Here is a 15,271-nt window from a genome sequence, read left to right on the forward strand (position 1 = left end):
ACTATTATGGTGTTAACTTCTATTTCAAGAGATGAGTTTTAAACAATGATGTGATATAGGATAATACATATCCTGATGTCTTAATTAACCAACATTCATGGGACATAATGTCACTAGTTCAGTGGAATGCAGAGGGAAAAATGAAGTTTGTCTTCCTGTTAGAAGCAAGCATAAGTTATGGGAATTTTGAATACTTGCTAGCTAACTTACATACTTAAAAATATAAGAAGATTTGAAAAATATATTTTGGCTTTGCAGAGAGCATCTGAACATAAATAATTTCAACAAAATCAGATTAGAAGAGGAATTTTAAAGTACAAAATCTTGACTTTAAAAAAGAAGAGGGTGAAAATGTTACTGAGCCCCAGCTTGGTAACAAATTTTGGTAAAGTCAGCCAGGATCATTGCTTCTTGAAGCCAGCTGACCCCAATTAGAGAATTTTCATGTAAGGCCCTAGCAGCTTCCAGGACCACTTGTCCTGAGGACCTTCCCTTCAAAATTCCCTGAAGTGGCACCAGCTGCCCCAGCACTTGGCAGTTGGAGCAAGAAACTGACAGTCTGGGAGCCACCTTTCCTCTGAGCTGAAGCAATTACTCCAGGAAGCTGCAGAGTTTACCCTGGGGCAACCCACAAGTGTGTATGTCCCTCACCATGTCCTTTCTTTACTGGAACGAAAAGGGAGCTATTGGCTGACTCCTGAGAAAATGGGAAAGCACCAAGTAATTCTTTTGGACAATCCCAATGTAGGAGTTCAGGTCACTTCAGTCATAAATCCAGCCCCGCTGCTCCCAGTTAATGCTGCACAATCCCCAGAGCATGACTGCCTACATGTCATTCAGCTAGTATATTCCAGCAGACCACACTTATCAGACCTGTTCACCAATGGAAACAGCTTCATGGATCAAGGTAGGCAGTGCACTGGGTATACGGTGGTAATCTTTAAAAAGACTGTTGGGCAAAAGCCCTGTGCCGGGGAGCTCAGCTCAGGAGGCAGAAGTCATTCCTCTGACAAGAGCCCTACTACTCACTAAAGGCAAGCAAGTAAATACATACACAGACTCATTCTCTGTGGTGCATGCTCACAGAGCAATCTGGAAAGAAAAGGGGCTTCTCATTTCAAACAATGAAGACTTAAAACATGCTTCTGAAATCCTGTCACTCTTTGAAGCAGTCCATAAACCTCCACAAGTGGCCATAATGCACTTCCCGGGCCACCAAAAGGGCAATGCTCATTTAATAAAAGGCAACTAGTTATCTGACCAAGCTATAAAGAAAGTAGCCAAGGTGGGGACGGTCAAACCATGACTTCTCCCACAGACTGAGCCTGTCAAAATACCAGCCTGTGTATTCAGAAAAGGGAAGGAGAGGGTCAGACAGTGGAGATTCACTCTTCATCACACCTCTCCTGGCTGGGAGTGTCATGCACACAGAAATGTTTTGCTTCCCAAGTCCCTCTTGGACACTGTGCTGCAGCACATTCATAATGGTACCCTTTCTAGGAGAGATGTCACCTTACAGTGGACACAAAAGAGTGTACTGGGGCCTAACCTACAAAGTACCATCCAACAAGTCACTCAAAATTATAGAATTTATGCTAAAAATAACCCAAAGACTGCTGTCAGACCTCCCCAGATGGGGACCCAACCAGGAACCTGTGCACCAAGGACTGGCATATAGACTTGACTCAACTGCCTCGAGCCACAGGAAACTTCAGATACCTGCTAGCATTGTGGACACTTTTTCAGGATAGGTAAAAGCATATCCCACCAGGACAGGAAAAGCTTCCGAAGGTGTTAAAGTCCTCCTTAAGGAAATTATCCCCCAATTTGGACTGCCTAAGTCCCATCAAAGAGGTGATGGGCCTGCGTTTGTTTCTAGAATAACCCAACAAGTGTCTAAAGTATTGCAAATTAATAGAAAGCTACATTCATCCTGGAGACCACAATCAACAGGAAAAACTGAGAAAATAAATCATACATTTAAAAGGAGCATTGCTAAAATATGTCAAGAGACGAATTTAACTTGGGATAAGGCCTTGCCAGTTGCCTTGCTATGGATCAGCGTGGCTCCCAGAAGCAGGCTTAAATAGCGCTCCTTTGAAATATTGTATGGTAGGCCATTCCAGGTGTCTACCTGGGCCGGAGAATCTATAAATGCTCTGAAAAACCTAACAGTTGCCAATTATGTTAAACTCTGGACACTATACTAACCTCTGTTCATGAGTTTGTTTCCAGTAGGTCTGCTTATCCAGCTGAGTTAGTCTTATATCCTTTCTGGTCTGGAGACTGAATCCTCCTTAAAACCTGTAGGAAACAAGGGCCTGAACACCAGCTGACTGCAAGGTGGGTAGGACCACACGTGGTATTACTCATCACACATTCATCCATCAAGCTAGCTAGAGTAAAGCCATAGATTCATCACACTTGGGTTAAAGTAGCCCCACAGACATCAGAAAATGACCCAACTCCTGAGAGGTCTAGAGAGCAATAGAAGGGTCAAGATTGCTCTTCAAATAGAGTAAAATTTCATCACAGAGGTGATGTGATAAGATTCAAATTTCATCACAGAAGGAATTTCATTAGGTTCAAATAGTTGTAAATAAGGACAGAGAAGTATATTGCTTACTAAAAATTTTAGGAATATTTCAGACCCAAAGCCAATCACTTCCATTTCATGATCACACCCTCATCACATCTGTTCAGTGGGATGTAACCAAAAAGATCATCACCCATTTTCCTACAAGACTGTGGAATGAACATTGACAGTGGGAAACTGTAATAGGGGTGGGGCAGGAGCTACCTATAGCAGCCCCTTTTGGCCATTGGTCAGCACCACAGTGGGCCCCTCCCCCTACTCTGTATAAAGGGATCCTGGAATTGGGGCTAAGGAAAGATGGGGCTCTTTTATTTATTTATTTATTTATTTATTTATTGAGATGCTAATCTGCCATCATCTCAGTCTGCTAGCTTTCCGATTAAAGTCACTATTCTTTGCCCCAACAACTTGTCTCCCGATTTATTGGCCTGTCATGCAGTAAGCAGAGGGAGCTTGGACTTGGTAAGAAAAACTTGATCCAACAGCATGAATGAATAAAATGAGTTAAAGGAAAAAGAGATAGCAAAGGTGAAGAAATTCAAGTGAACTAAACATGCACAATAAGTATGAGATTTACTCTCAAAAGTAAATCCAGACTTTCTAGAAAAGTGGTTTCATACCAATTTCAACAGAACAATCTATCAGAGAAGAGAATAAAAATCAGAATTCATGGAATAAAAAATATAGGAATGTGACAGAGAGAAGAAATAGAAGATGCTGTTTCATTTGAAATGCACAGAAAGGATGTGTTTCTCATTGAAGTAGAGATGGGATATGACTGGACCTCCCTTGAGGAAGGAAAAAAATGCCAGAACTAAATAGTCCTGGTAGTTCAAAGCTATCAAATACAACCCTGGGATGAAGGAATCTATGTTGGTGTTGGTAACTCCCTATGGAGGAACTTAGAGGCAGCTATAATAAACCAAAGGAGAGCTAGTATTGCTATCTTTCTCAATCATGCGCCCAGGACTGTTACCTAGTCAAGCTGATTCCCATAGAGACAATTGGGACATATCTTTAGGGTAATAACATTATTGGAAGGAAACAAATATTTGAGAACATGAGGTATTTTAAATTGATTACCTTTGGGAAAAAGAGGAAAATATGGGAGATATTAGTGAATGAAATTTTCTAAACCATGACTTAAAACAATGAAATTAAAGAGCCACGTCTAAGATGGGACTGTACCTTTCCAAGAAGTGTAAGACTGTTTGTCTACAAACTACTTAATGTAATTATGAAGAAAAGTTAGAAATAAAGCTATAGCAATAATAATGAGAGTAAAAGATGGTAGTTCTAACATGGAAACTCCAAGACATTTTTCTTCTGTGCCCTCTTCTTAGAAAAGCTATTTCCCCCAGTTTGTTGGTATCAAGAAAAAAGGATCTTTCTTCTCTAGATCCAGATGGCTGGAGCAAGTGAGCTTGTAACACCAAAGAACATAAGTTATAGGCCATTACAAGGCAATTAGATATGGGAGATACAGTAGGGGTACCAAGACTGAGTTTAGGGATTGGACACTTGATCTGGAGGGTCATGTCCATTGCAGATAACATCACCATTTTTTACCTTGTGCAAACATAACCAACAAATGCTAGGATGCAGAAGCTGGAGAATGGTACAGATGAACCTCAAAATCAAAGAAGCACGGAAAGATAGCAATTCCTAGGTGTCAGATGTCAGTTGAGTTCCCTGTGGAGCTCAGCTATCCTCCATGGTCACATATTCTATAACATACTCCTGTATTCTGTCATTAAGGCCCCCATATTTAGTTTAGTTTAATTTGAGTGGGTATCTAATTCTTGCAAGCAAACAATTCTTATCTAAATTATGGAGAGAAAAGCATGACTATGAGTGTGTTGCAAATCATTTCAATAAAAATAATAGAGAATTGTGTCCTAAACAAGTCTCAGAGTCTCATAACATCAGGTGTTTTACATACTAACATAGAATATGGGTTATAAAGGAGATACATTTGATATTGTAGCATGGCATGGTAAATATGCTTTCACAGGAAGCACTTGATGGGATAGAATAATAAAGAGTTATGACATAGTTTCAAATATTCAGACATTTACTAGGGGTCTCATCCAGCTAAAGTTAATTCTTGATTAACTTTTAGTTTAATACACAGACAATTTCATCTCCCAAAGAGCAGATGAAGTGCCTAGAGGAATTTCAACTCTGAACCAAAACTTGCCAGAAAGGAGGAGTTTGTTGGTGAAAGGAAAGTAATGGTGTCTCAGGAGAAAACTTCTCTGGATGATCATCAGGAAAACAGAAGTTGAATATAGCCTAAGACTGGAAATCCTGAGATTGAGGTACAGAAGAAAATATGATTCCACGGCAGAAGATTCTTTAAGGCGATATAGTTTAGGAGGTTAAGAAGTTATCAAAAATGAAGTTCTGACTATGTGGTTTCTCTATGAGAAAGAAATGGAAAAGCAATGTAATTATACAGTTTTCTCACAAGGTTATATATAACAGTTGCATACAAAGCATAAGAGAAAAAGACCAATGAAAAAAGAGTAAAAGAATGGCATCAATCTATATAAAGAATTACACAAAAGAAAAAAGGCTACTTGTTGCAAAAAATGCTAAGGTTAACAAAAAAAAGTTTTATGCTTATATTTGATCAGGATACACTGAAACAAATAGTAGTTTGTGAATACCAAAAAAAAAAATCTTTGCCTCTTTTATTTCTGTCTTTTCAGTAAAGGTGAATGGTATTCAAACTGAGAAGGTATGGAAAAAATGGACAGGGATGACTAAATCAAGACTTCTGCAAAGTAATTTTAAGAAAGCATGCTTTAAGAAAGTTTCCTTACCTTGAGTTCATGTTTTCAGGCCCAATAAATTACAGCTGAAAACTACTGAAAGACCAGAGATCTTTGCAGAAACATGGAGGACAGGCAAATATCATCTTAATTTCCAAAACGGGATGGAAGGTATGGTCTGAAATTTAATCACCAAAATTATCCTGCAGTGAATCTTTAAAGGGCAAGATTGTAAGCACTTAGAAAATGATCAGTTAGACAATCTGCAGGTGTGAGAATGAACCAAGCCCTCTAAGAGTCAGGCATCTCTGACCACCTCATTCCATGTGGACAAGAGTTACAGGTGGATCATTGGTAAAGAATCTGCCTGCCAATGAAGGAGATGTGAGTTCGATCTCTGGATGGGGAAGATCACTGAAGAAGGAAATGGCAACCTACTCCAAGTAGTCTTGCCTGGGAAATCCCATGGACAGAGGAGCCTGACCAGTTACAATCCATGGGGTCACAAAGAGTAGGATATGACTTAGTGACTAAACAGCAGCAACAGCAAAATTGTAGTAGGTAGGAAATCCTTGAATAGCAACAAAATAGATAGCTCTCAATATCCTGTGGTCAAGAAGATAACATTGTGTGAATGTGAATACAGACTGGTGAATTTATACATTATTCAAAGTGTAGTCAAGTTGAATTTATGCCCATTTAAAAGGAAGCTCTTGGTGTCATACCAAAGAGCCTGAGCACTTTTTCCAATTTAATCCATCAAACATAGTCTGTACCAAACACTGTGATGAGCAAAAGGAACAACAAGGAACAAGACAGACAGTTTCTGCCCTTAAGGATCTTAAATTTGAGTCTGTCAGGTCTGTTCATAAACATTTTTAGATGACTTTGGTGAGTATCCAGAAAACACATTAATTACATTTTTATATGACAAGCAGGTAAAAAAAAAAAAACAGTAGATCCTGCAGATGATGAAATTTATTCCCAAGGAATCTTGAAAGGCTGGTATAATAGATTAAATTAAATAATAATGAATATAGTAAAGATAAAAATAATTCTCTTCCCTTGAATCCAAAATTAACAACCACAAAAACCCACAAGGACCATCATAGCGGTAACAGGTTGAAGGAACATATAATTTAACAGCAGATGACAGAAAATGATTCATGGACTTTGGTAGAAAACACAATATGACTATGCAGTGTGACTGGCTGGAAACAAAAAAAGATACTATAATACTGAGATGTATGCATCAAACATATATTAGAAAGAGTAAGTAAATAGGCAGTGGCCCAGGTATCATCTTTATGAGATATACACAAACAGTGAAGGACGTGTACAATAAATGGGCCATGGTAAAGACGGCTTCTGTGACAGAAGAGGAAATAGTAGAAAGAAACGGAAATGTCTATCCCCAAAAAGGGTCACTGGGAACAGGATATAAATCTTCAAATATATAAAAGACTGTTCTGTGGAGGAGGGTCTATACTTGTTCTGTATGACATCTAGAGGCTGAGGTAGGATAAAGCAATGAAAACTAGAGTGAATCACATTCAGCTCAAATGAAGTACAGACCATGTTGTCCAAACATTTACCCGTGGCCAGTGAGCTCTATGGGATCTACCGTACTAGGCTTCTCTCTAGCCACTGTCCCACTGCTCTCCCACCCATTCATTACAGGTCACCTACTGTCATCCTTCCTATTCCTCAAACTCACCAACCCGACCTCAGCATCATGTTCTTGCTAGTCCTGCTGTCTGAAAAGCTTTTCCCCCAGACGTGTACATGGTTGGCCTTTTATCATTAAGGCCCTTAGCATCAAGGTAAATTCTGATTTGAAGGTATTTCTGGTCACCCTATCTAAGTTAGCATCTCCAGTCACTTTGCAATGCAGCACTATTTTATTTTAGCATTCATCCCTATATATTATCTTCATGGTGGTACATGGACTTTTGCTTCCTATCCACCATCGAATTCCCAGCCCCTTGTACAATGCCTGGAACATTGGGTGCTCAGTGAATATTGGTCGAATGTATGTATGAATGAATATAAAGTTGGTGAGATCTGCCAGAATATATGTTTGAGTGAAGAGCAAAAGCTCATTGGGAAGGCTATAGTAGGGGAGATTAGCACACAGATTAAAAAGTATAACTGGGTGATCTTAAAGACCTTGTCAATCCTGAAGTTCTACAATTAATCCCTAATTTATGGAATGCATTATAATTTCACTAGTGGTTCGAGAGAGATGATAAATGGAGACTGGAACAGCCAAGAAGGCTTCATCAAAGATGCAATTGTTGTTGTTCAGTTTCTAAATTGTGTCTGACTCTTTGATCCCATGGGCTGCAGCATGACAGGCTTCACTGTCCTCCCAGAGTTTGCTCAAACTCATGTCCATGGTGGAATTTAGACAGTAGGAATGGGAGGAAAGATGTTTTAGGAGAAAGAAATATCATGAACAGAGTCTCAGAGGCAGACCTGAGTACCATATGAGTGAGAGACAACTGTAAGAAGTTAGGGTCATCTAAAGGAGAAGATGTGCTTTGGGAACTTGAGAAAAATGAGACTAGACAGATAGAGTAGGGCCACAATACAAGGTGGGACCTTAAAAACTATGAATTACACTCTGGGAAAATCCTGAGTATCCTTGAGAAGATAGGTGAACACCATGATAAGGCAATGATTTAAGAGATTTTCATCTCTGGTAGAATCTGAGCCTTGTAATTGATTTGAACTAAATGATATCCCTTCAACTATAAAACAATTTATTATTTTCTAATCTATTCCATTTTAGGAGGCTCTAACAATAATCCTGATGTAAGATATGAGGTCCTGACCTAAGATAGTAACAAGTGAAACAAAAAGATTAATGTGAGAGATTTTTTTAAAAAGCTATCAGGATTTCATGCCTAAATTAATAATAACTATAGTTATTTCCATAATGGAACCTGAAATATAGTAGGTGCTTGATAAATATTTGCTTGTGTGCCATAAAAAGATTCTATTACTGAACATTGCAAGATACCTAGAATCCTTTGTGTGACAATGGCAATGAATTTGCACAGATCCTCTCACTCAGAATCCACTGTCATCAGTGTGCTGCAGGTGGCTGGGTGAGCATGGTCAGGTGAAAACGATGTCCTCTATTGTAAACTGTCCCTATGACTTATATGACTGTGACCTTATTAGAAACATGCTCTGTTCAGAACAGTTGTTACAACCTCATGTGACCAGGCCTCTGTGAGGCAGCACCATAAAGGGATCAGAATGATTTCTTATCCATCTTGCCAGCACTTATACAATAAATACAGTCCTTTCCAATTAATCACTTTAAAAGCCCATCCCTTTCATCTCATTCTTCTCAGCCTTCCTGACACTTCTCTTTACAAAAGACTTTTAGAAGCCACACACCAGCCAAACAATTAAAATAACTCATCACTCAATAGGCATTGGTTCATGCCATGTGACTCTCTGCCAGATCTCCTTAAAAGCATCAACACAACTCCCTGCTTCAGGCAGCAAGATCCCAATTGACCCCCACCCCCTTTCACTTCTTTGCCCTTGTTAACTGGCCTTTGTTCTTCTTCTCTCTCCATTTGATTCATTTATTTCTAATATTGCTTGATTTTTGTTGCCGTTTTCCCCCCACATTTTTTGCCACAGAAATGTCAAATGTATTTGTTATGTGAATGAATTCAGTATGCCACCCTAGAAGAGCCCAGTTGAATTTGGGAAGAGGTGTAGCAGAGTGTAACAGACTCCAGGAGATAGTAGAGGACAGAGGAGCTTGGCTGCCATCCATGGGCGTGCAGTCAGGCACGACTTATCGACTGAACGACAACACAGGGCAACTGCTCTGGAATCACACAGCCTGGGTTTGAAAGCTGGCTCTGTTGAACTTGAGCAACTATCAGCTGCATGACCTTCTACAAATTATGTAACCTTTCTAAGCTACTTTCTTAAACTGAAAAACAAGAATGTTAATAAAAGGAATAAGACAATCTTTGTAAAATACTTAGTTCTTAGCACATAAAAAATTTCCCCACCTTCCATTTAAAACTATCACACCAATAATAAAAACTAACTACATTAATTAATCTTAATAATTCAGAGATTGAGGGAAAATCAACTGCTCTGTCTGTACCACACTCTAACAACCACTCAATCCCATGAAGAAATTGGTCTAACAGACACAGGTGTAAATACAGTAAAGGAACTGAGAATGCCATTTATTTGAATTGTTCTCTTTCTCCTTGGTGATAATGTTTTCTCAGCAACAAACAGATGAATAAATAAAAGCCAGTAATTTTTCACTTTATCTCACATTTGAGGAGTCAAGAGGAAAGGATATAAGAAATACTCTCAGAGAAGAGAAAGGTGCAGGCATGAGGCTTACAAATATCCATGAGAATTTTTTGCAAGTGCTTTCAATACAAGATTAATAAGTAGACTAAAGGGTGCTGCAGCCATATTTGCAGAGCAAACAGGCATGAGGCCCTTCATGAGATCAGGGCTTTGAAGGTTTAAATTCCAATTCTGCTGCTTTCCATGCAGCCTAAGCCAATTTGCCTAAGCCTTCAAAGCCTTGATTTTCTCATCTGTGAAATGGAGACAATCAAGAAAAATAATATATGTAAAGTTCTTATACAAGATAAGCATCAGTGTTTATTGTATCCTTACTCCTCTAGGGCAATGTAAACTAAATAAAATAGTTTTGATCAGGGCTACTGGGCTACGTCACTCAAACTGTACATGGTACAAAGAGGATTTTGTATCTGGATATTAGGCAGGCAGGTCTTCAACAAATATTTGATCATTTGTTTTGGCTTTAATGGAATTACTTTGCATATCCCAACAGCTGATCTCAGATCTGCTTCATAACCTTTGTAGGTAGAGAACCTACCAGCTTCCTAGGTCTGCAGCATTCTGACCTAATCCCAAGATCCTGTCTATTTCATTCACCACAATTTCCTCATTTCCTTTAGTCTCAGAATGTTTCCGGTGGTTTGGCAGAAGAGCTATCCATGGAAGACAATCTTTTTAACATATTTGGACTGTGTTAAGCTTCCACTGTATTTAATTATCACTCTGTGGTCAGGAGGTATTTCAAAGAGAATTGAAGGAAGAATAACAATTCGAATGATTGCCCTGTACAATAAATTATATCAATGTCATGTATCTACAAACACCAGAAAAGAGGGCTATCTCTCTTTTTTCCATTTTGGGTGAGAAGATTGTTATAAGCCCTAGAGACTATTGAATCTGAAAGGGGTGGGGAGCTCCCAACTTTGGGGAGGTTTGGGCTGAATGACTCTGGGTCAGCTAAATGACTGGATTGTGGGTTGGGAGATGGATGGGGAGGTCCTTCAGAGTCAGGGGCAAAACAGGAAAATGAAAATCCTACTCTTTGGTGCATATTTTATGGGAGAGAAATATATGAATAAATTTGAAATAACTATTTCATAGACTAATTTTTTTGTATTCCTTTCCTGTTTTAAACATAATTTTTAATTTTTAAAATAGCTTTTTTTATTAAAAAAAGATACATGTTCACTGAAGAATATTATACAGACAAGCAAAAGGAAAATAATTCAAAATACATCTGCAAAAAAGCAGATCAGTGATTGCCTGGGCGTGGAGGGTGGGGGAGATAGAATTGATTAAAGGGGACATAGAGAAACTTTTTGTGGTGGTAATGATTATGAATTCTTATATACTGTCAAAATTCATCAAACTGTATACTCAACCTGGATGTGATTTATTGTATGCAAATTATACCTAAAAAGCCAATTCATACTTTTCAAAGTACTTCCGTCATTACCTATACAAAACTACTGTTAATATCCTTATGTACATTTCTTCAAATGATTTTTCTATGTGTCTATGAACATACATGTTTATTTGTTTAAACAAAAAAGGTATTTTTATCAAGTGTAACAGCTTTCTATCAATTTCAATTTTTTATTCTCTTACTTGGAAGTAGATTTTACCACCATAACCACAAAGCATATTACGTAACACAGAAGAGAAAAAATTGCTTTGGAGAAAGAGAAACAGGGGAAGCTATTCTGACTTTTACAGCCTCCAGGATCTCATTATAGATGATTCAACAATCACTGTACACCTAATAGGCACTGTATAAACGCTGGATAGCACCACTTGCCATTAGTAATGTCATGGTAACTGAGTGCTAAGAAGCCCACTGGCAGCTCCTGCCAATACCCCTGACTACATCACCTCTGCCTGTGAAAATGTGAGTCCACCTGTAGGTTTATGCCTGGTGTACACCCCTACAACCCTCTGCTTCTAGAGATTTACTAGATATTTTAAAAGGTAGGAGAACAGAAAATGCTGACCACTTCTTCCCGAGGCAAAGCTATCATTTTCCAGAGCTAATTGTAAGGCAGGCAAAACTTTACCTCTACCCTCTTAGTTTCCAGCCAGGACTAAGAATTTACCTGATACGAAAGAGTGAACAGTGGGAAAACAATACAAGTTTTATGTAATATAAGTTTTACATAATAAAGTTTCTAAGTTTATGGGCGCCTTCACAAGGAAATGAAGACCCAAATAAGTGGCAGAGCCTGAATGATTTCACACTAGGTAAGCAACTAGAGGCAATTGTAGAAAAGTAACTAAAATTAACAGGGAGACTAATGGAAGGAAGGAATCATTTAAACCAGGCCTGTTTGTACAGAATTCTCTTAGCTTCAACTCCTCACTTCAGGTGATCAGAACGTTTCTTTCCTCTTGGTAGGGACATGACATCTTTCACATGGAAGTTTTATCTCCTGCTTTTAGGAAGAAAAGGGGAAATCAGAGCACTCTTCTTACACTTGCTGTTTTTCAAGTACCTTTAGCTTAAAATAATCCTTCTGCAACAGTATCATATTTTGGAGTAATATTCTGGTCTCTTTTATAATTCTGAACCTCCAAGAACCAATTCTCTTATCTATGTGAGAATTTGAGAATAGAGAAAGAGCTGGAAGAATTAAAGTCAAAATCATCCCAGCAGTTAACACAGATGTCAGGGTACAGATACAATTACAGGGAAAGCAGCAGCAATTACCTCCTGGCTTCTGCCTCTGCATCTCTGGATATCTGTGTGTGTAGGTGGGCTACTCAGTCCAAGAGAGAGAATTATACCTCCTACCAGGGGTATTAAACAAAGATTCTAACTATGAGGTAATCTGACTCTGGGATATATGGTTCCTAAAGAACGGAAAAGGAAGCTGTTAAACTCCAGCCACTTTTACCAGAGACAAAATAATCTGGCCTCATTGACAGAAAAACAAGAACAGAACACTAGTGAGATTTCATAACTCATTTAGAGCAGTACCATAGGCAAATGAGGGTTTAATCAGGGCTCCCTGATGACTCAGGTGTACACACCTCCAAGATGGAAGAGTGCCTAGTGACCAAGGAGAGGCTAAGCCAAGCTGGAGGCTTGCCAGGTGTATCTCTATATCCAAGAAGTCAGATTTCTGCACCCTCAGCTCTCACCTGAACCCAGGGAAGAGACCTGGAGAAAGGAAGGCCTGAATCCCTTTGGGCCAGGGCTCTGCATAAGGGCACCTGAGTGGCTGAACAAGCTGTTCCCCACATCTGCATCTGTACGTTGTATGGCTGGAGCTGCTCTTGGGCCCTCACTCAGCAAGTATGTACAAAGTGAGGGCAATGGGTGAAAAGCAGGGAGTCAGGACACACTGAAAACAGCAGAGAAGTGACTAATGACAGGGTGGAGGACAGAAGAACTGCAAATGCACAGCTGTCTGGAGCCATTTAGCATGGGGCTAAGAGCCCTGAGGACCTCAAATATTCCTGAGGTCATGGCAGCATTGTAGCATTGGACAATGATTGATGTTCAAAGCAAGTCATCAAGATAAGGTCAAATTATATTCAGAATATTTTGTTTAAGAAGGCAAAGTAGAGCATTTGGGAAAAATCACTTTCCAAATAAAGTTTTAAAGTTGGCATTTAAGGTCAGGTTATATCATGTTGGCTGTTAATAGCACTTCCACTTAAAATATTAAGTATAATCCCCCCAAAAGAATAAAATACTTAGAAATAAACCTACCTAAGGAGGCAAAAGACCTGTACTCAGAAAACTGTAAGATACTGATGAAAGAAATCAAAGATGACACAAACAGGTGGAGAGGTATACCATATTCTGGGATTGGAAGAATCAATATTGGGGAAATGACTACAGATTTGAGGCAATCTACAAATTTCAATGTAATCCCTATCAAATTACTAAAGAATTTTTCACAGAATTAGAATAAATTTATAATTTGTATGCAAACACTAAAGACCCCGAATAGCCAAAGCAATCTTAAGAAAGAAAAACAGAGCTGGAGGAATAAGGCACTCTGACTTCAGACTATACTACAAAGCTACAGTAATCAAAACAGTATGGTACAGGAACAACAACAACAACAAAAAAAACGGAAAATAGACCAATGGAACAGGATTGCAAGCCCAGAGATAAACCCACGCACCTATGGTCACCTAATCTATGAAAAAGGAGGCAAGAATATACAATGGAGAAAAGACAGTCTCTTCAATAAGTGATGCTGGGAAAACAGGACAGCTATGTGTAAAAGAATGAAATGAGAACACTCTCTAATATCACACACAAAATAAACTCAAAATGGATTAAAGACCTAAATGTAAGGCTGGACACTACAAAACTCTTAGAGGAAAACAGGCAGAACATTCTTTGACGTAAATTGCAGCAAGAATTTTTGATCCACCTCCTAGCGTAATGAAAATAAAAACAAAAATAAGCAAATGGGATCTAATTAAGCTTAAAAGCTTTTACACAGCAAAGGAAACCATAAACAAAACAAAAAGATAACCCTCAGAATGGAAGAAAATATTGCAAACAAAGCAATCAACAAGGGATTAATCTCTACAATACACAAACAGCTCATGCAGCTCAATATATACATTAAAAAAAAATAACCCAATCAAAAAGTAGACTTTTCTCCAAAGAAGACATACAGATGGCCAAAAAGCACATGAAAGATGTTCAACATTACTAATTATTAGAGAAATACAAATAAAAGCTACTATGAGGTATCACCTCACATGGTCAGAATGGCCATCATAGAAAAATCTACAAACAATAAATGCTGGAGAGGGTTTGGAGAAAAGGGAACTCTTCTACGCTGTTGGTGGGAATGTAAATTGGTACAGCCACTATGGAGGACAGTATGAAGTTTCCTTAAAAAACTAAAAGTAGAACTACCATATGACCCAGCAATTCCACTCCTGGGCATATACCCAGAGAAAACCATAATTTAAAAGACACAAGTACCCCAGTGTTCATTGCAATGCTAGTATAAGAGCCAGGACATGGAAGCAACCTAAATGTCCATCAATGAGGAACGGATAAAGACGTGGTACATATATACAGTGGAAAATTACTCAGCCAAAAAACAGAACAAAATAATGCCATTTACAGCAACATGCATGGACCTAGAGATTGTCATACTAAGGGAAATGTCAGACACAGACAAATATCACATGATATAGTTTATATGTGGAACTTTTTTGTTAATTGGCAATTTTTTAAAAAATGAACTTATTTACAAAACAGAAGTAGAGTCACAGCTGTATTAGAAAACAATCTTACATTCCCAGGGGATAAGGGGTAGGGGGAGAGGGATAAACTGGGGAATTGAGACATATGCATACTACTACATATAAAATGGAGAAGGCAATGGCAACCCACTCCAGCACTCTTGCCTGGAAAACCCCGTGGATGGAGGAGCCTAGTAGGCTGGGGTCGCTAAGAGTCGGACTCGACTGAGCGACTTCACTTTCACTTTTCACTTTCATGCATTGAAGGAAATGGCAACCCACTCCAGTATTCTTGCCTGGAGAATTCCAGGGA

This window comes from Capra hircus, chromosome 3 (genome assembly GCF_001704415.2).
Source record: "Capra hircus breed San Clemente chromosome 3, ASM170441v1, whole genome shotgun sequence".
NCBI lineage: Eukaryota > Metazoa > Chordata > Mammalia > Artiodactyla > Bovidae > Capra > Capra hircus.